This window comes from Halichoerus grypus, chromosome 9, assembly GCF_964656455.1.
Source record: "Halichoerus grypus chromosome 9, mHalGry1.hap1.1, whole genome shotgun sequence".
In the NCBI taxonomy this organism is placed as follows: domain Eukaryota; kingdom Metazoa; phylum Chordata; class Mammalia; order Carnivora; family Phocidae; genus Halichoerus; species Halichoerus grypus.
Window position 1 is genome coordinate 51,794,183 of NC_135720.1, and position 22,696 is coordinate 51,816,878.

The following is a 22,696-nucleotide window of genomic DNA, read 5'->3' on the forward strand; positions in this document are numbered from 1 at the left end:
CCACATCTGTTGAAAGGTACCCAAAGATGCTAGAATTGAGCCTCCAATCCTTGTGGCCCCAACACTATCTTACAAAGTTTTTGTCACAGTCTGTATACAATCCAGATGTCCAAATTTTGGTGGCACGATGACTCCTACCTACACCCATTAATTGATACCTCTTTTTATTAAGGAATATACTTTTCTCCATTACTTTTAAATCCATTTAATGAGAGCACTAACACAACTTGCAGGTGGTTCTCTATTTTTTAGCTGAAAGGTAAAAACTCTTGATCAACTGTTCATAAAGGAAACATTAAGAACAGTTAGCATCATGAAAGAGGATGACTTTTCCTGTTAAGTCTACTTTATGAACCCATAGCCCAAGACCTGAATTTCTTTCCTTCCTACATCATTTTACTAGCTGCGATTCTTTACTCCCTAATCAAACAATATAAACTGGTATATACTTTGTTACACCTGTGTTTCTACAAAGGTTGGAGGCTCCAGAGGGATATATTCCTTTCCCTTCCCCAAAACAGACTGCATGATTTTGTATCATAATTAAAAAAAAAAAAACAACCCAGGAGCAAAAAGTCTGACAAGGCCTGCCCAGGGTAAAAAACAAGCTTTTCCACAACTGAAGGCCAGGCCTATAAGCCCACAGTGGGGCTGAGCCAGTGTCTGTCAATCCTGAACCTGTGACAGCGCTTAGTTATCCTTAGGAAGGAACCTGGAGGAGGTGAGACATTAATAAGGAAAGGTTTACATGTGCAGGTGGTTTCACTAAAACCTACCTGCCACAAGTATCTTCTACTCCACAAAATGTCCTACAACTACTACCCATACTCACCAAGGACCCAGATATCATGAAAGAAGGCCAGTTTCTAAGCTCATCGGAGAAAGGCTCCCAAGACATCAGGACTCAGGATGTCTGCCCTGACCCTTCCTGGGAGACAGCCCTTGAGAATCCACCCCCAAACCAGATGTGGAAGCCATGAGCACATTCTGGTAGGCTTCTGAGGCATGCTTTTGGTCCTATGACATGGCCAAGACAAGAAAGGGAACCGTGCCATAAAATGGAGTTGGACACAAAAGCATCTGCCCAGGCTTAGACCTTCTTCTATGTCCTCTCCTGTGCCTCTCCCACTGCCCTAGAAGTCGCTGACCCTCCTGCTGCTTCCACTGTAGCTCAGGAAAGGGAACATTTCCAACTTTTAAAAAAAGACCTTCTTACATACCATTCTAGAACTCTAGAGAAGCAAGTCCCTCAAAGAATGCCTGAATGGGAGACGCAGCACAAAGGAGGCCCCGGCTCTCAGAGACATCATGCAAGATGAGTCACTTCATCTATGTTAAGCCACTGCTGGTACCGTGGCCACCCTTGCTCAGAGTAAATGAGTAAGGCAGATGGATCCAAATGGATCTGCGGAAACTGGACATGGAAGATTATCACAGCAACAGGGAAGGAGGAGTCCGGTACGAATGCCTGCTGCTTCAACACATGCTGGCTCCTTCCCTACAGGAACAGAAAGGCTCCTCTCAGTGACTATCTGGTTATGGGGGAGGGGGGCAGGGGACATACTGGGAAGGGGAGAAAAGAGAGATGCTGAAAACAAAAAATACCCAAAAAAGTGCGTGTGTGTGTGTGTTCAAAAAAAAAAAAAAAATCTCAACCAGCTCCTCAATAATTCCCCAAAGGACAGGGACTCTGTCCTCTGATTTGATCCCAAGGGGAAATTACTCTGGACAAGATCCATCTTCCTTTCCTCCACTACCTACCTTCTCCTGGCTGATTCAAGTGGACTGTCAGGTACAAAGTAAACCTCAGGACAGAAAGCTTCCACTCTCCCTCATTCTCTTGCTCTCCAAGAGGAATTTAAGGAGAGATGCCTAACCAACCACTCCTCAAAGTTTCAGATGCCTCTGCTTCTTTCTTCCCAACTCTGCAGACTGAACATGCAATTTCTTCCTCAGAGGCATCAGGCCCAGACCATCCCTAAAGTCACATAAACATGACTGCATGAGACTGAGGCCAAATTCAGGACTCCTTCTAGCATGCCCTGCCCTTGGGCACTGCCTACCTGGCAAGTACTGAAGTGGCCTGACTTAAGAGAACTAAATACCTGCTACCTCCCATTTTCTCCCCAACAAATTGTGAGATGACCTGTACCCATCACACTGAAGGCAAGGTTCCTCAGCCTTGGCATTACTGACATTTTGAGCTGGATAGATTTCTACTGTGGGGGTCCATCCTGTGTGGTGTACTATGTTTAGTCTAAACCTCCTAGATTCCAGCAGCAGCCATGGCCCCCACCTTGTGACAATCGAAAGTGTCTAAACGTCACCTGGGGGCAAACACACACACACACACACACACACACACACCCCTGCCCCACCCATGTTGATCACCACTGGCTTAAGGTATTGGCTCTGCATATTCTCTTTGTAAATTCGCATATTCTTAGAGGGAGAAGTAAGACATGAACAGCACTCCCAATGACTAAGACTTTGGTATGAATTAACCTATGTTCTGAGAGGAATACAGCCTGGTAAGGATATCACCACACCAAGCGGGCTCAGCCTCTGAGGCCGGGCTGAGGTGGGGGATGGGAACGGAGGATGTTGCCAATGGTACAAGAAGAAAGAGCTGACCCACCATTCACAGCACAGGACTTGAAGCTGCCTTTCCCCCTATTTATGAGGGAGTGGACCTTAATTCAAGTCTCTGTCTTATCCAAGGAATACAGATTCCACACTGTAAGAAGTTACAGAACCTCAGAAAGACTGAATTTCACAAACACCCATGACCAAAGGGTCAAACTCAACCTTGCCAATAAAATGAAGCCAAAAATTCCACCATTTCTGTCTGAGGAATGTCTCTAGGCGCACTTGACAAGTGCCCTGGTGCTCCACAGAGAAAAACTGGAATAGTTGAGACACATGCTTATGATGTGGAATGATTCAGGGACTCAGGACCACATTGAAAAAGCAACCAACAATTATTATTCTAGGCAATCTAGATGACACACAAAAGAATAAGGCATGGTTCCTGCCCTCACGTTGATGACAATCAAGTGGGGAAAAGAAAAGATTAATTACACATTCACCAACATCTACACCATCTAATAGCAGCAGCTACGGTTATGGGAAGCTCATAATGTGCCAAGTGGTATGCAAGGCACTTTATAACCATTATCTCTTTTAATTCTTAAAAAACCCTTCAACATAGGGAGTATTACTATCCCTATTCTACAGCTGAAAAAGAATTGAGGTTCAAAGAGATTAGGTGACTTGCCCAAAGTCACGCAGCTGATCCACAATGGAGTTGGAATTCAAATATAGATTCCTTTCATTCCAGACTCATTTAACTCAACGCTAAAGCCCGCAACACTGCAGGAGTATAAGAGGGCAGGGTACTTGCAGACCACTGGAATTCTCAAAGGAAAGCCAAGCCCTAGGGTCGGCAAAGGAGAAGAAATAGTACTTCCAGGGCAAAAAGTTCTTTAAAACTTAGCTCCATGTCTCACACAGCAGCCTACAGCTATTGCAAACACTACTGCCCACAAGGGAAATCAAAGTCTTTCCTTAAAAGGATTCGGCTTGGAGTGAGTGGAGTATTGCAGGCAGGAACAGATGAAGGTCAATAAATGTTCCTTTTTCTTCCAAGGATGAGTATTGCCGTTTCTACTGGGTTTAAAACTTTAACTTTCTTTTCACAACCATACCCATAGCTCTAGGTCAGTGAATCTTCATCCTGTGGATTCCTCTGGGAGTCCAGTGAATGCTATGCACCCACTTCCCAGAAAAACACCCATGCACACATCCTCCAGCATACCATTTTAAGAACACTTAAAAAACTTACACACATTACAAGGTCGGAAGGATATGAATACCTAATTTGGCCCTAGATGTGGATTTCATTTTTTCAGGCATTTTCATCCTGACAATCCATCTAGTCCTTCCAAAGCAGGTTTGTACTGGACTGATGAGGAGCTCCTCATCAGCCAATGTGGCGAGAGATTCATTCCAATGATTTTTCATTGAAGTAGCTGAGGTGCATCACGCACTACACATATAATTACTTTTTTCTTTGGGACATTGCCTTATTAATTACTTATATTTTGAATGTGACTCCCGTCGTGGCCTTAAAAATGACCAAGGAAGGTCCTGCTTTGGTTTGATGGCATCTGATGCCTTTGCGACTCACATCAGCAATCAGCCAGCAACGCAACCGGCTCATTCACACGAGCAGAGGCTCAACGCGTCACCCCAGTGACTACAGCCTGGATGAACTGCTGCTCCTCATAGGCAACTCCTAGCTTTTCAGGCAGAGCAAGAACATACAAGCCTGGTTTCCAAAATGCTTAATGGCAATTACACTGGGTTGGTGATTCACCAAGCAGTACAGGATGTGCCCAATTATACACTCTATTTTTTCCAATCTTATTTCATGAACTCCAATTTCACAAGAACATAGATTCTCCATCCAAACAAAATTATCCAACTTAAACAATTGAAATACCAGTTATCCTCAAAATTCTCTTTGGAAGCAAGGATGTGTAAGGCATAATTTGAATAGACATTCGAGTAGTTTTTGGTTGTGTCATTCATTTAAACATTTAAGTACCTACATTTTTGATATTGTGGGAGGTCGCAGGTACAGAGAGGGAATCATCTGCTGAGTGTCAGTAATAAAACAGTATATGATAAAGACACCAGCTGTATCAAATAAAGCAACTTTTATCAAGTAAAAATATTAACAGTATTAATTTTGTTCTCCCCTAATCCCATCCCAGATTAAATACTACAACTTGAAATCTTCAGTAATAAGCTGCCAAGAACAGCTGCTATTGAAAAATAAAATTCTTACTATAAACAAATTATTAGTTCTTTCCAAGAGTAAGTAACAATGTGGTGTCCTCATCCTCAGACGCAGAAACATGGCTTCATAATACAAATGATCCCAGCTCCTCCAGAAGAGCATCACACCTTGAAACACATACAACCCCTTCCATCTATAAAGTACTATGGGAGAAACACAGGGGTCCTGTCTGCAAAAAACAGTTAACTTTAGTTTTTAGGGGAAACATCTACATCCCACATGAAATAAACTGAGGCCACCTTACCATCATATATTTTCCTCCTAAAGAAACTGTCACCTTCCTATTTAAGGAAAAGGACAGACAAAAAATTATGTACTGTTAAATGTGTTAAGAAAAAATGTTTCACACATAAAAACAAATCAAAAGGCAGCATGAAACCATGTAAGACCTCTAAGAAAGTAATCAGTCATTGATGCTGTGTATTTCTAGGCTCCTGAGTACAAGCATGGTCTGTTTTTCTGACCCCAAAAAGATAATGAAAAGATTTAACTAACTTAAAGATTTAAAAGAGGACACTGTTAGAACTGGGTTTAGGAAATGAACCATGTTCCTAGGCAAAGAATGTTACTTAACTATTCTGCTCCAAGAATGATCTGTGGAGATTCCCTATGACTCCATGCAAGCTTGGTCCTGTAATTTAACCTCTATGGAACCCAGAAAGACTTAGGAAATGAGGCCCCAAGAAGGCAGTGACTTGTCTTAGCTTGGCAGGTACAGAGACTCATTTGTAAGGCTTTGCAACCAAGCTTAAGTGAGATTTAGGAGTAAGACACACCAAATTAAAACTGTTAAGGACCATTAATCACACCCTCATGACTCCAGATACAGCAATACAACATATGCTTATGTAGGTCTGGTCTTTATTCTTAATCAGAGGTATTAGCTTCCTACTGCAACAGCCTATAGGAGGAACTGTTTCAAAAGTGGGGCAAGCATGGTTCAGCCCATTCATTATTTTAAGTAATTAAATCATACAGATATGGCTATGAAATTTTTGTTATTCCTGGAGACAAACAAACAGATGGCCAGTGAGGAAATGAGATCAACTTTACAGCTGAGAATATACTATATTCCACTCCCAGTTTCTGAATGTCAAAGCCTGAGAGATAAATCCAAGAATCTAACTGGTAACCAGAATAGAAAAATTATTTTTATTTCATTTGTTTGGCATACCCCAACCATTAAGAAGTAGGAATAAGAAATAATGCCAAGCACAGCACCAAGTACTCTGTGGATATTTAATAAATATTACTTGGCTGACTAAAAGGGACAATCTTTCAAACAGTGACTAGTGTATTGAAAATTCAGGTATCTCTTCTTTAAATCATTATTGCCCTAAGTCAGAAAGTAAAGGTACCATTTCTGTAGTATATAGGCAGAATGTCTGCTGCCTTGGCCCCATAGTTAAGACTAATTCCTTCTTTTCTCCCTGTAACAGGCTCTACTTTAAATGGTTAATACAATAGTAGACTTTGGCACTGACATCACATTTATCATGGATTTCAGCCATGATGGAATAACAGCTAGAAAACCAGACAATATATGGAGCAATTATTTTCAGGCACTGGACAACAGGCAATGTAGGACTTAATTCCTGAGGAGAATGAAACAAATGAGCATGACCTATGATTGCCTGATTATTACCAGGAGGCAGTTTCCAAGCCATAGAACAGAGAAGGGAAAACTTAGAGCATGGCGGTCATATGGAGCTGAGGGGGCAGAGATCAGTATTCAGGGAGGCCAACCTGGCTAGAACTGGCAAGGCCGCACACCTGGAAAGAGGGGGCGGTGCAAAAGTCCCTTAGAATCTCAGCTTGAGTTCTGATCTGTATGAGAAGACCACCTAAAGTTGGGGAGAAAAGCACCAAAATCAGTTGGTCTAAATCCCAGAACTCACAAAGAGCTAGGAATAGTTCATGTTTCCACCAGTAAACGCAGAAATAATTCATAATACACACACCATCAGATAAAATCCTCAGAAGAGTATTGTTGTAGTATTGGAGCTAAATCATCCCTAAACCAACGGCTACTCTGGACGTACCCTAATAAAGCCTAACAGCTAGCTCCAAAAATAATACAACTTGTTTCCAGTAACTTAACTGCATGCCAGAACAAAGCCCAGTACTATCTAAGGGAATACAACAAAACCTAGCATCCAAAAACAGTATCCAAGTAAAAATCACCAGGCATGCAAAGGAAGAAGAAATTATGACCCATAATTAGGAGAAAAATCAAAAGAAACAGACCCAGAAATAATAAGAGATTATGGAATTAGTAGACAAGGGCATTAAACAAGTTATTATACTGGTATAGCTTCTCTGGAAAACAATTAGATAGTTCCTCAAAAGGTTAAACACAGAATTACCATATGACCCAGCAATCCCACTCCTATGCATATACCCGAGAGAAATGAAAATACATAAATGTTGTACATAAATATTCACAACAGTATTATTCATTATAGCCCCAAAACCGAAACAATCCAAATGTTCATCAACTGATGAATGAATGAACTGTGATAAATCCATACAAATGGGATAAAAAGGAATGAAGTACTGACACATGCTACAACATGGATAAGCCTTAAAGCCATTATGCTAAGTGAAAAGAAACAGTCACAAAAGACCACATATTATATGATTCCATTTATATGAAATGTGCTGATTAATCAGATCTACAGAGACAGAAAGTAGGTTAGTGGCTATGTGAGCTGGAGAGGAGTGAGGGGAGCTAATGGGTAAAGAGTTTCTTTATGGGGTGATGAAAATGTTCTAAAATTAGATTGTGATGATGATGATTGCACAACTCTGTTAATATACTAAAAGCACTGATTTATATACTTTAAATGGATAAATTATATACCAACATGAATTATGTCTCAATAAAGCTGTTAAAAAGTTATTCTAAATGTATTCCAGGTAGAAAAAGGAAGCAGAGAAGACAGATAAAGAACAAATCCAGTGGCACTTTCAGTGAAGAAAAATATAATATCTGAAATAAAAAAAATATACTGGATAGGATTAAAAGAAGATCAGACATTGCAGAAGATCAGTAAACTTTAAGACACAATAAAACTATGCAAAATGAAACAGAGAGAAAGAGACTGAAAAACAAATTAAGAGTATCAGTGAACTGTAGGACAACATTAAGTTGTCTAACATATGTGTAATTACGGTCAAGAAGGAGAGAGAGGAAGAGGACAGGAAAAATAATTGAAAAACAATGGCTAAATTTAAAACATTTCTGCAAAAAACTATACTCTCACAGATCCAAGAAAACTTAAACTCCAAATAAATTATAAAGAAAACTACACAAAGGCACATATCAAAACTAGTGATAAAGAAAAAAATAATAAAAGCAGCCAGAGAAAAAGACACATTGATAGGAATAAAGATAAAGAATACAAAAATACTAATTTAAAGGGATACATATGCACCCTTGTTTATAGCAGCATTATCTACAATAATATTATCTACAAATTATGGAAATAGCCCAAGTGTCCATAGATTGATGGGTGGATAAAGAAGATACGGGGTGTGTGAGAGTGTGTGTGTCAGCCATAAAAAAAAAAAAAAAGAATGAAATCTTGCCATTTGCAATGACATGGATGGAGCTAGAGAGTATTGTGCTAAGTGAAGTCAGTCAGTCAGACAAATACCATATGATTCCATTCATATGTGGAATTTAAGAGACAAAACAAATGAGCAAAGAGGAAAAAAAAAGAGAGAAAGGCAAACCAAGAAACAGACTCAACTATAGAGAACAAACTGATAGTTTTTACAAACTGAAGAAAGAGGGTGGAGGGATGGGTGAAACAGGTGACGGGGATTAAGGAGTGCACTTGTGATGAGCACAGGGTGATGCATGGAGGTGCTGAATCACTGTATTGTACACCTGAAACTAATATTACACTGTATGTTAACTAACTGGAAATTAAATAAAAACTTTTTAAAAAAAGAGAATGAGAGCGAAGTACTTTTCATAAACTATTAAGACAGAAGAAAATGGAGGAACACCTTTAATAAGGGAACTAAGGGAAGAGAAAAGCAGCAGCATCCTAGAATTCTATACCTAGTAAAAATGTCTTCCAAAAATGAAGATTTTAAAGACTTTCAGACGAACAAAAGCTGAGAGAATTCACTGCCAGCAGAGCTGCACTGTAAGAAATGTTAAAAGAAAGTTCATCAAGGGCGCCTGGGTGGCTCAGTCGGTTAAACTTCTGCCTTCGGCCCAGGTCATGATCCCGGGGTCCTGGGATCAAGTCCCATGTCGGGCTCCCTGCTCAGTGGGGAGTCGGCTTCTCCCTCTCCCCCTCCTCCCCGCTTGTGCTCTAATAAATAAAAACCTTTATTAAAAAAAGTTCATCAAGCAGAAAGAAAATGATACCAGATGGACATCTGAATTTAAACAAAGGAATGAAAAGCCAGAAATTATCAATGTATGGGTAAATATAGAGACTTTTTCCTCATTTTTAATCTTTTTAAAAGATAATGACTATTTAAAGCAACCCAGTAATATATTGTTTATAATGTGTTTATAATATGTAGAAGTAAAATAGAACTAAGAATAGTAAGGGAGAAATTGCAGCATACTGCTTCAAGGACCTTATATTCTATGTAAAGTCTTATCTGAAGACTGACTATAATTGGTTAAAGATATACAAACACTAGAACAACTTATAAAATTAAAGAGTGTGGCTACTAAGCTAAGAGTGGAGGTAAATGGGATTCATTGAAACAACAGAAACAAAAGAAAGCAGAAAAAGAGGAGAAAGAACACAACATATAGGACAAATAGAAAACTAATAATAAGATAGATTTGAACTTAAACAATTCATAATTACATTATGAAACCGTCTTTATAAAAAGCCTCCTAATAAGAGGCAGAAAAGCGTGAGATTGGATCAAACAACAGCAACAACAGTAAAAACAAACCCAACTATAAGCTGTCTACATACATACAAGACAAAGATAAGTTAAATCTAAAGATACAGGTTACAAGTACAAGGAAGGTAAAAGAGGTACCATACAAATACTAATAAAAGAAAGCTAGAGTAGCTTACTAATCAAAAGTAGCTAGAGCCGTAGTAGCATATGTTAGTTTTATTATATAGATTTTAACAAAGAATATTGCCAGGATAAAGAGGGACATTCCATAGTAGGAAAGGAACCAATATATCAAGAGGATATAGAACAACCTTAAATGTTTATCTGCCAATAACAGAATTTCAAAATACATGAAGCAAAAACAGAACTGAAAAGTAGAAAAATCCGCAATTACAGCTTGAATTTCAAAATGCATTTCACAGTAATTAATAAAACAAGTACTCACCAAATAAAGTTGACCACCTTGATCTAACTGGCATTTATAGATCACCCAAAACAGCATATAAATATTCTTTTCAAATACACGTTAAGACATTCACCAAGACAGACCATATTCTAGACCATAAAACAAGTCTCAATAAATTTTAAAAACACTGAATTCATACAAAATAGATTCTCTGACCACAAAAGGATTAATTTAGAAAATAGTAATAGGGGGCACCTCGCTGGCTTAGTCTGTAGAACCTGAGACTCCTGATCTTGGGGATCATGAGTTCAAGCCCCTCAATGGGTGTAGAGCTTACTTAAATAATAATAATAATAGGAAGATATCTGGAAAATCCTCCAAATACTTGGAAATTAAATAATTCATTTCTAAATAAACTATAGGTCAAAGAAGAAATCACAAGGTAAACTGGCAAGTATTTTGAACTGAATGTAAAACAAACATTGTTGGATATAGTTGAAGAAGTTTTTTGCAGGAAATTTATCTTTTTAATATCTGTATTAGGAAAGAAGAAAAGTCTCAAATTAATGACCTCAGATTCCATCTTAAGTTACCAGAAAAAAAAGCAAATTAAATCTGCAACAAGGAGAAAGAAATATTAAAGAGCAGAAATTAACAAAACTAAAAACATAAAAATAACACAGAAAAATCAATGATACCAAATGTTGATTCTTTGAAAAGATCAATAATAGCATATGGCTCTAGCCAGACTAATAAGGAAAAAGAGAGAAGACAAATTATCAATATTGAGAATGAAAGCAAAATCACTACAGGTCATACATGTATTAAAAGGAAAATAAGGGAATAATATAAACACCATTATGTTAAAAAATGTGACAACTTAGATGAAATGGACAAATTTCTAGAAAGACACAAACTATCCGAAGTCACTCAAGAAAAAATTTAAAAGCCAATAACAACACTTCATCTATTAAATAAATTGAATTAGTAATTAAAACCTCAAAAAGAAAATTCCAGGCTCTTAAGGATTAACTGTTGAGTTTTCATTTAAGTAAACATTTGAGAGATAATACAAATTCTACCAAAAAGCAGAAGAGAGAACAATTTCCAACTCATTTTGAGACTATCATTACCCTAACACCAAAACCAAACAAAATATTATAAGAAATTTATAGACTGGGACGCCTGAGTGGCTCAGTGGGTTAAACAGCTGCCTTCGGCCCAGGGTCCTGGAATCGAGTCCTGCATTGGGCTTCTTGCTCAACGGGGAGTCTGCTTCTCCCTCTGCCTGCTCTGCCTGCCGCTCCCCCTGCTTGTGCTCTCTCTCTCTGACCAATAAATAAATAAAATCTTTAAAAACAGAAATTTATAGATCAATATCCCTCATGAAGACAAACACAAAAATCCTTAACAAAATTTTAGCAACTTGAATCTAGCAACACAAAAGGTAACATATCATGACCAAGTGGGATATACTCCAGCAATGCAAGATTGGTTTAACACTGAAAAGCAATGTTTCTTCATATTAAAAGACTAAAAACAAAACAAAACCATACAATCTTGATAAATGTGGAAAAAGCATGTGATAAAATTCAGTAACTGTTCATGATTTTTAAAAAAGAAAAAAACACTCAACAAACTAGGAATAAAAGAAACTTCTTCAATCTGATAAAGGGCACATATGAAAAACTCACACCTAACATCATACATCATACTACAGTAAAAGACTGAATAAGTTTTCCCTTAAGACTGGGGACACAGCAAGGATCTCTGCTCTCACCACTTCTATTCAAGATGTGTTGGACATCTTGGCCAGTGAAATAAGGCAAGAAAAAGAATAAAAGGATCTCACACACACACACACACACACACACACACACACACACACACACACACGGTATATAATATACATAACATTATACAGTAAAATTATAATATTATATATAAGGAAAAGAGTATGTGTGTATGCATGTATGTAGGAAAGGAAGAGGAAAACCTCTCTATTCACAGATATGATCATCAAAGTAGAAAATTTTAAGGTAGCTACAAAAAGGTATTAGAACTAATTGGTGAGTTTAGCAAAGCTGCAAGAGGTAAGGTCAATATACAAAAACCAGTTGTATTTCTATATATCAAATGAACAACTGGAAGCTGTAATTTTAAAATACCATTTACAAAAGGAATCATTTTTACAAAAGATGTGCAAGACCTGTGCTCTGAAATATATATGTATAACACTGCTAGAGAAATTAAAGAAGACTGAATCTAATGATCTTAAAAAATAACTAAGTTGGAAGACTTGTATTATCTGATTTCCAGATTTACTATAAATTCAGAATAATAACAGCACAGTATTGGTAAAAGAAAAGATGCAGATCAATAGAATACATAGTCCAGAAATATACTAAGGTATCAAGACAGTTCAATGGATAAATGAATAATATACTAAAATTAACCCCAAATGGATCATACTTAAAATTAAGAGCTATGCAGCTTGTTATAGAAAAAAATTGGGAAAAAATAAATTGTCATGAACTTGAATTAGACAAAAATTTCTTAGGACAGAAAATGCATAAACGGGACTTGACCAAAATTAAAAAAGCTTGCTCTTCAAAAGATGCTGTTAAGAAAATAAGCAATAAGATGGGAAAAAAATATTTGCAAAATTTATTTCTGAAAAAAGATTTGTATTAAAAATATATAAAGAACTCTTATAACCGAATAGTATGAACACAAATATTCCTATTTTTTAAAAAGGCAGAAGATTTCAACACTTGACCAAAGATATACAAATCAGAAATAAGCACATAAAAAGATGCTTAATATTACTAATTAAACAAATGCAAAAAGAAGTACAAGATATCTACCACTACATAGTCAGTATATTCTACAGTGGATAAAAGTAAAATGACTAACATATCATTCAAATACTGGAGAGGATGGGGGCAACTAGAACTCTCCTACACTCTGATTTGGTGGTCTGGCAGTTTGGCAGTTTCTTATAGAATTAACATACACTGTACATATGACCCCGCAATCCTATTCCTAGGGATTTATCCCAAAGAAATGAAAAAATATATCCCAAAAAGACTTGAATGTGAATATTCCTAGCAACTTTATTCTTAATAGTTAAAAAAAAAAAAAAAAAAAAAAAAAACAGGAACCCAAAAGTCCATCTACTGGTAAATGGATAAAATACTGTGCTATATTTATATAATGGGATATTCACAAAATGGAATACTTCATAGCAATTAAAAGGAACGAACTACCAATAAAAGACAGGAATGAATCTTGTATGCACTGTGCTAAGTGAAAGGAACTAACATGAAAAGCTACATACAGTATGACTCCGTTTATATAAAATTCTAGAAAAGGCCAAAGCAGCTCAGATGTGGCCAGGGGCCAGGAGCAGGGGGAGGGGAATGACTGAAAAGAAGTATGAGGGCACTATTTGTGGTGATGAAAATGTCTGAAATGTTTTACGTGATTATGGTGTTACACCACTGTATATCTTTATCAAAACTCAAATTTTGCACATAAAACAGCAAACTTTATTGTATTCAAATTATACCATTCAATAAATTTAATTACTTTTTCCCCACAGGTGAATTTTGAAATAAATCACCATAGTTTTTGTGGTGTTTTGTTTTTGGTTTTTTTTGAGACAATTTCATTTCATTGTAAAATTATCCAAATGCTTCAAACAGCGGGACTGTAGGAAAAAAGTCTTCATCCTCCCTGGGTCACAAATCAGAGGTGGGGGACGGAGGGAGGAGCAGGAACAAAAATCCTAAGAAAAATAAGCACAAGAAAAATGTGGGGGTTGTCCTCTGAACTGTTTAAACTGCACTTACAGGCTCCGAATTTTGCCAACCCCTACCCCTATCACTCATATCTACTTGTAAAGGCCACAGAATGGAAATGTGTTGTCTCTCTCTCTTACAAAAACCAAACAGACACAGACACACACACCTCAGTCCTTTATACTTTCCTCCTCTTTGACTCAGAGCACAAAGGTGAAGAGGCTCAGCCTACTGGGCTGAGAGGTCCAGTCTCCTACTCATTTGTACACACTTAAGAACACTGAATCCTCTGCTCAATTCTATTCAGTTTCTTGTGGCCAAATCTCCCTACAGCTAGTTTACTGTGAGTTCCTGGTCAGGAGTCCACAGTTAGAATCTTAGCAATTTACGGGACTCTTAGATGCAGTCCTTTTATTTTAAAATTATAAAAAACAGTAACTATAATATTATAGAATATTAAAATAAAGGAAAAAATAACAAGTGCTCTCCAATGAAGAAATGTTAAATTATAAAAACATCCAATCTTCGTCCACTTAAAATAATAAATTATAAAGCCTATGCATGGATAAAAACAAAACACAGAAAACAAAGAACAGAAAATCTCTCAACGAACCTAAATAAATAGCTCATGTGCAAATGACTAAAACTGTAAGGAACTCATATAAATTAAGGATTATAACAGGTCTTCTCCACCTTTTTTCAAAACTCTGTGTGTGTGTGTGTGTGTGTGTGTGTATTTTTTAATCCAATATGCACGTCTCCTGAGTTTAATGAAAGGACTCTTGCCTAGGGAACAAGCAGCCCTGTGGTCAAGTTAAATCTTGTAGGCACATTGCCAGCATGTACGTATGTGTGCTGTCCGGTTCTAAGCAACAACAGAAGGACCGGTGATGATGCATACCACTAAAGGAGTGTGACATGAAGAAACAGGTAAGAACAACACTGCTTTCCAATTTAAGAGATCACTTTGTTGTCCTACGTGGCTGACCCAGAAACACAAATACATTCACCCTTAAAGGTGATCCATAGGGGAACAGCTTGGTGGCTCGGTCAGTTAGGCATCTGACTCTTGATCTCAGCTCAGGTCATGACCTCAGGGTCGTCAAATTGAGCCCCACGTCAGACTCTGCGCTCAGTGCAGAGTCTGCTTGTCCCTCTCCCTCTGTTCCTCCCCCGACTCATGCATGCACGTGCTCTCAAATACATAAAATAAAATCTTTTTTTAAAAAAAAGGTGATCCATAGCATTATATAGAGATACAGTGAGAAACAAATTCACTTGCCTATTATTTAGCCTTCTGTCCTCTCCCCCGTTCTTAATATACCATCTTTAATCTCAATACTGTATTGTCACCACCGCCTTGAAAGACAGGACAGATAGCATTTTGGCTAATTTTAAAACTAAAGAGGTCAAGACCCAGAGTTTACAACAATGCCCAAGGTCACTCAGCTACTAAGTGGCTAAACCTGGACTAGAACCTAGGCCCACAGGCACCTGGGTATGTAACTCCCAGTGCCTCTCTGTGAATGCTGGACGTTACCCCGAGTCAGCACAACCATTCCTTCCCACTGCTTTCTTCTAGGAGTAATGCTGGGGCTCCATCTTGTCTCTAATCACTCACTGAAACAAAAGCTTTTGGGAGAGACGTGACAATTCACCATTCATTTTTGGGGAAAGGCTAAAAATAGTAAGGCTTAGAGATAATCCATTTACTCAGCTTACCAGTTATAAACCACTGCTTTACTGAATGTAAATTACAGTAGGCTGATCTTAAGACACTTAAGAACTAACCTCCAATAACCTCTTCTGCATCATGTCCTCTGGTAACTGTCCATTTGGATTAAGGCAAAAGTCTTGAGGTCAGGCTAACAAACCTCTGCAGCTGGTAGAAGCACTCTGGCTACCTCTGTGTTAACAAAAGGAAACACGCTCTACACAGTTGAGCATTAACTGCCTAAGCAGCTCTCTTCAGAGTGAAACAAATCTGTCCAGGAAAGTTAGGGCCAGTTTTCTGACTATGGGAGGGTGGGGTAAAGAAAAAAAAGATTTTTTTTTTCTCTGTGATAACAGCATATTTCTCTTCAAACTTTGAAGAACTATTAGAAATGCTAAATGTATAAAAGTACCAAGGCCAAAAAGAAGGGCTTTTAAATTGTTTTTCACTTATGAGCACACTGGAGTTGTTTTCAAATAAACTTAAAGACAGCTAAAAGGGATCCTAAATGGTACACTCTGTTCAGAACCCATTGAGTTGGCTAGCAGGTAGGATATTTGGTTTCCTGATTTCTGTCAGAGTATTTCTGTTTTTGACAGAGAAATTACAGCAGCATCAGAAAAGGATTGGGGCTTGTTTTTGTTTTTGTTTTTTATTTTTATTTTTAATCCAACAAGTTCTGAAAAGTTCTTTGATCATCCTTCTACTTTGTTTGGACTGTGTCTCTAATCTACTCCGTGGTCTTCCCTGTTAGAATAAGCCTCTTTGGGAGGACTATTTGTAATACCAGAAAATACATCTGTGATAGCCAATTCTCAACAAGTAGGATTGTCAATTTAGACATCTTTTTCAAGGGGATGAACCAGAGATTTCACCCAACTCAAGCATTCTAAAAATGACACATTTAAATCAGAGAAACTCGAGGTGATCTTGAGACCAACTGGGAGTATACATATGAAGTACATTACTCCTAATGAATCAAATGAGGGAACTGGACTAGACTGTCTACCTACATATCTTTCAACTCTGGCATTCTATAATCCCAAGGTCCTTGGAAAACAGCAGCAGACGGGACAGGAATGAAGGTCAGACTTGCTATCAATGCTCAGAATGCTGCTATGCTAAACTAAGAAACTGATACTGATCAAGATTAGTTCTCCCAGGGTAATCAATCCACTGTTATGGAATACACATTTCAGTGCCTGGCACATAGTAGGCATCAATAAACATTTACTGAACAAATGAATAAATTTCTTCCTTAGCATTTGTGGCAAGGCATCCAAGAAATGTAATCTGTGAACCCCCACAAGGATGCTTATGTCTTATTAAGCATCAGGATTTTCAGAAAAATAAGAATATGAGGACTCCTTTGGGCTTTGGAGACTGAGCAGAATTTATCCATAATCAGCTAAGCATCTGAATAAAGAAAGATCAACAGGGTTAGAAACAAATACATCCATTTTCAAGACATGTAACCTTATCAGAATCAAAAAACACAAATTTAGTGAAGCAAGTTTCTGAAGAGAATGTAGGAAACATTATTCTTCTATAGTATTTCAATTTGTGATTTTAAAAAACCATCTTTCATCTCCTAAGTATGCCCTTTGGGGTATGCAAGACAAAATACACAAATTAGTAATTTAAAAGTCTAGTTATAAATTCTGTGAGTCTAAGAACCAATGACAACACCTTGCTCCTAAATATTCTAATATCCCAGGGATCTGTTTGTTTTTTAAACATAACAAAACAAAAAACATGGACACCTGCTGGTCAAACTGGCGCTGCCTCCTTCAACATACTCCGGCTGAGCTATCTTTATGGGACTTTTTCTTTTTTTTTTAAGATTTATTTATTTGAGAGAGAGAGAGCAGGGGAGAAGGGCAGACTGAGAGAGAGAATCCTAAAACAGACTCCCCACTGGACACAGAGCCCAACTCAGGGCTCGATCCCAGGACCCTGAGATCATGACCTGAGCCAAGACCGAGTCAGATGCTTACCCAACTGTGCCACCCAGCAGGTACCCCTCTTTATGGGACTCTTATCCCTCCCCGCTCTTGTCACGCAGGCAACAAAAATGAGAACTGCATACAACGGTGGCCAAAGAGCCAATTTTTAAAACAGTTATGCAGGGGCGCCTGGGTGTCTCAGTCAGTTAAGTGTCTGCCTTCAACTCAGGTCATGCTCCCAGGGTCCTGGGATTGAACCCCTGCATCGGGCTTCCCGCTCGGCAGGGAGTCTGCTTGTCCCTCTTTCTCTCTGCCCTTCCCCTACTAGTGCTCTAATAAATAAATAAGTAAAATCTTTGAAAAAAAAAAGTTATGCAAATTAGCACACACTAAAGTTGGTCAAAATACAAATTTTAACCATTTAAAATGCACACACTGATCACTAAATCCTTGGTGAAAGTAGGACAGGCTGGTAAATGCAACAGAAAAAGTTTGTCGGTTCCCTGGCTTTCTGAACCTGCCTATTCACAAGGCTGCTTCCTGGGAAGAAGACAAGAAAGTTTTTAATGGAGTTTCCTTAACCACAGCATGGGAGAACTATGCAGACAGATCAAATTCTAGAAGATTTTTTTTTTTCCTTTTCTCTTTTTGATTTTTGTTCCACCAGTGGCATTGCCACTGTGTGTCAAGAACCCGAAGAGTTTAGGGCGAGGGGGAGGAATGTCACAATTGCAGAGGCCTGATTACTATGCAGAAAACACCGCCCTTCCAGACAGACGTGCCAATGAACCGCCCTTGGGAAGAGGAGCCAGGGTGCAGTCTGTGGTGGTGAACAAAAGGGGTGATGTACTGTGGAATTAGTTTCAAAAAGAATTCCTCATCTCCAGAGTTTCTGGATTTCTGGGCAGGACCAGCAATTAGTCATTAACTGAGAACATTATTGACAACCAAGGAAGACGCTCTGATCAGCCTCCTGTCAAACTACACAGAACTCCGGTCTTCAAATTAATTATTTTCTGACCCTGTCCCACCTCTTTTAAATGCATAATTGTTCTGTTTCAGACCAAAGTTGTTTGGTGGCACAAACTGTCTTATTTTACTTGTAATTCTTACATTTAAAAAAAATCTAAAACTTTTATCAATGACAATTTGCAAAGCAATTAATTATTGCTCACATTACATGTTCACATTACAAGATTGTTTTTGTTTGTTTTCTGGTCTTTTTTTTTTTTTTTTTGAGTGATGTGAAAGCACCGTATTTTACAAAATAAATGCATCTTGTGACTTCTCCCCTTAATCGAATTTTCTTCTACTTTGCTGTCTTAACTTCAATCTCATGCTACATTTCCATGTTCACCACCCTGCCCTCACCCATCCCAGCCTGGTCCTTCATTTTATCTAAGCAGGTTATCAAAACAGGAACCATCCCAATATTCCCTGTGCTAAAACAAAAACAAACAAATCTTCTCTTTCTAGGGTAATTCCAATAATTCCCAAACCATCTGTGAAATTAAGATAATTTGATCTAAAATCCCCCCCCTTTTTTTACAAGGGCAAGCTTCTTGTTGGTCTAAGCTTCTGTTTACTTTTCTGAGAAATGAGTAACTTTTAGATTATGGATTAGAAGTATGTTTCTGATACATATTGTGTACACAAAAAAGCAGTAGTAAACAGAAGGACCCCCATAATGGAGAATATGACTATGAACTTCACTTATCTCAATTAAAAAGCTTATTTTGGCCTAAGGAACATCCTACGCTTAAAAATGAAATTAGTAAAGCCAAGAGGCCATGCCCACATGGAACAGTGTGAAGAGAATCTGCAAAACAGAAGCATTTGGCTTTAAACATATACCCTTTTCTGTCTTCTTATCGGGCTGTCATGATCCACAGGAGAGCGAGGCACAAGAAAATGGGAGAAGTCTCAAAATCACTACCCATTCATTACATTCTTTTTTTTTTTTTCATTCATTACATTCTGATATGGCCATGAGGGCATCTCCACAGGGATAAACTGGATTTAAGACAATTCTTCAGTTACTAAAAAAAGAGCCCAAATCAAATACACTTAAAAGCAAAAAAGGCAACAACAATAAAACAACAACAACAAACCAACCAACCCTCAAAAACTTAAGGGGTCCTGAAATATCCAGGCTAGCTGTTTTCTTTGGCTGAATTCATAGGCTGTTCAGTTCTAGCACAGACCCTACAACTGTAACATTTATTTGTGGTTTAAACACAATAATGAACAATGAATGTGAACTGAATATTCCTTGTTCACAAATAGGTCAACGTCAAACATAGTATTATGTACTAATAAATCATATGAAGCCTCCACACTTCAATACAGTTTTAGAATAGGACTATTCACTCACTTTAGGCAAAAGCAGGTCTCTGTTGAGTGTTATCCAAATCCAGAAAGAACACAAAATATGTTGGGAAGTTCTTCCACACAGTCACACAAAGGTATAATGATCCACAAAAGCTTAAGCTTCCCTGAAGACGGCAAAGGAACCCAGTGTTTTTTATTTCATTTATCCACCAAGAAATATAATGCTGTCTTTCAGTTCTCTTTATTACTTATTACATCCACTATCATTCTAGATTTTCATGAGCAAATCTTTCATGAAATATCGATGTAATAGGGGCGCCTGGGTGGCTCAGTTGGTTGGGCGACTGCCTTCGGCTCAGGTCATGATCCTGGAGTCCCGGGATCGAGTCCCGCATTGGGCTCCCTGCTCGGCAGGGAGTCTGCTTCTCCCTCTGACCCTCTCATGCTCTATCTCATTAAAAAAAAAAAAAAAAATCTATGTAATAAAACTTGTTTGCTTAAAATGTTTTTCTCTTTAGCATCTTCTGACCTCCTCAATAAACTAATTCTGCATGCTGCTGACCTGTCTCTCCTGACAATCACTCAGATCAGACTCGAACATCACCATTTTTGTCAAAGAAGTCTGAGGGTTTGATGCTGTTTGCATTTGATCATTCTCAACATCATGTTCTTTCATGTTGCTTAAGTCACCATTCTTGGTCAAATTCATAGTCAAAGATTCTTCTAGGAGTTTTCAGACCTGCAGATATTTCCATAATCATTATAAAAATACTTCTTTTTAAATAAAAATAATTGTCTAAATATACCATGTAGAGAAATTTTTATTTCAAAAATAAAACTAAACTCTGAGCTTCAATAAAGCTGACAGATTCCAGGGCCCTTCCACAGCCCTGAAGGAAAACTGTGATAGACAGTTGGGAAAATCTGTTCAGGCTGAGCTCAAAGAAAATGCTCCATCCAAAACTCCCCCAGTGATCTCTCCCCCATTAAGCAGAATTCCCTTCCTGCATGCTCTTTAAACCAAAAGTAACATTTTAGAAATATGCAACACCTGGATATAAGAATGACCAGCTTGATGTTCAATAATATACTCTCCTTCCTAGGCCAAAATAAGTGTGAATGTTCTAGATACTTAATGTTAAGATCATTGGTGCTGTAAGAATCATGATAAATTGGGCAAAATGAAGAGAGAAGGTTTTCTTTATCATACCTGAGAAAGTGAATAGTTTTCATGGATGATGCTTTACTTAATCCACATTTCATTATATTCATCATTAGTCTTCAGCTACAAACTTGCAGAAGGTATTTAAATGGGTGAATAAGAATTCTTATAACTTTAAAAAAAAAAGAAAAATACCAGATTCTGCCAGCCTCCTTAATTCATCTATTTGTTAAGAATCGGGTCTTTGTCACAGGATGCTTACTGAGCACCAAACAAGTTAGTGAGCACAATCTCTTCTGAAATCATCCAATCTTCTAGAAGAGTGATCTGCCATTCTAACAATAAAACAACTGAAATCAGCCTGATTCATCTTAAATATGGTACCCACATATAAAGAAAACAAATTACAGATCTCAAAGCACAAAGGGAAAAAATATCATACATTGAAAGGAATGTCAGTTTGCCATATCCTACCAGAAACTAATTTTCAAACCAAAGATTTCATTTATCTCAGAAGACCAATACATTTTTCAGGTTTGGGTAAATATATTCCTTCAAAATCACTGCCTAGCCACACTGAGAAAAACACTAAAACACTTTAGTGTAAGAAGGGAGAAGAAAAGCATTTACCACTCTACCTACTCTTAACAGTTCCATTAAAGGACTATACTTAACTCCCATCTCTAAGAGGTACAAATGGGCTGCTATACTGAACAAGACACAAACTTTCTCTCTCACACCTATATTGTTTATATTAATAAGTTTTTTAAAACAGTGATTCACATCTCAAAGGTTTGTCTGTCTTTAAGGCTGTTAAGTGTTGGCAGCACACCCTTAACTAATTCTTCTGGATGAACAGGTGGTACAAGAGGCAACACACAAAAACAGGAAGACTCAGAGTGATTTCTTATAATTCATTGTACCCATTTTTTTCCTGAAGATTTTATTTTTTTAGTAATTTCAGCACCCAATGTGGGGCTCAAACTTAAAACCCTGAGAACAAGAGCGGCATGCTCCACCAACTGAGCTAGCCAAGCACCCCTCTGTACCCATCTTATACCAAATCCTCTGAGGCTCTAAAAACACCACTTCAGCAGAGTCCCAAACTTCATATAAAAACAGGATCATAGTGGTACCTCTACTACTCTGAAAGATTTTCTTAGGCTAAGTGGGAATGGAAAACTAATAGTCAAGCTGTAAGTACATGTGGCTAGAGGGGGGGTTATGGTAGAGATTTACAAAGATTTTATAAAGTAATAATGCTCTGTATTGGCAAGGTATGAGAAATGGGTAAATGGGCACTTTCATACATTGCTGGTAGGATTTTAACAGGTTTTTGTAAAAGAAAAAGAGATACTACAGAAAAAAAAGCAAAGCTTTAAAAAATCTGCATCATCTGAGGCATCCATTCCACTATTTTAGAAATAAAAGCAGATGTGCATTAAGGCTTACCTTAAGATTCTCATCAGTGTATTTGTAACAGCAGAAAAACTAGAGGGATGGGGCGCCTGGGTGGTTCAGTGAGTTGAGCGTCCACTCTTGACTTCAGCTAAGGTCATGATGTCATTGGTGGTGAGATGGAG

At 37.8% G+C, this 22,696-nt stretch overlaps 1 protein-coding gene and 1 long non-coding RNA gene across 5 annotated transcripts in view; both read right to left on the reverse strand.

The window, feature by feature from the left end:
* FOXO3 (forkhead box O3) overlaps positions 1-22,696 on the reverse strand; it is a 123,531-nt gene that overhangs the window by 59,934 nt on the left and 40,901 nt on the right. The gene's annotated exons all lie outside the window — the stretch shown is intronic.
* LOC144379056 (uncharacterized) lies at positions 16,106-22,056 on the reverse strand. The gene is made up of 2 exons (XR_013441166.1): positions 19,995-22,056; positions 16,106-19,633 (listed from the first exon to the last, which is right to left on the reverse strand). It is a non-coding gene; the product is annotated as an uncharacterized LOC144379056 (long non-coding RNA).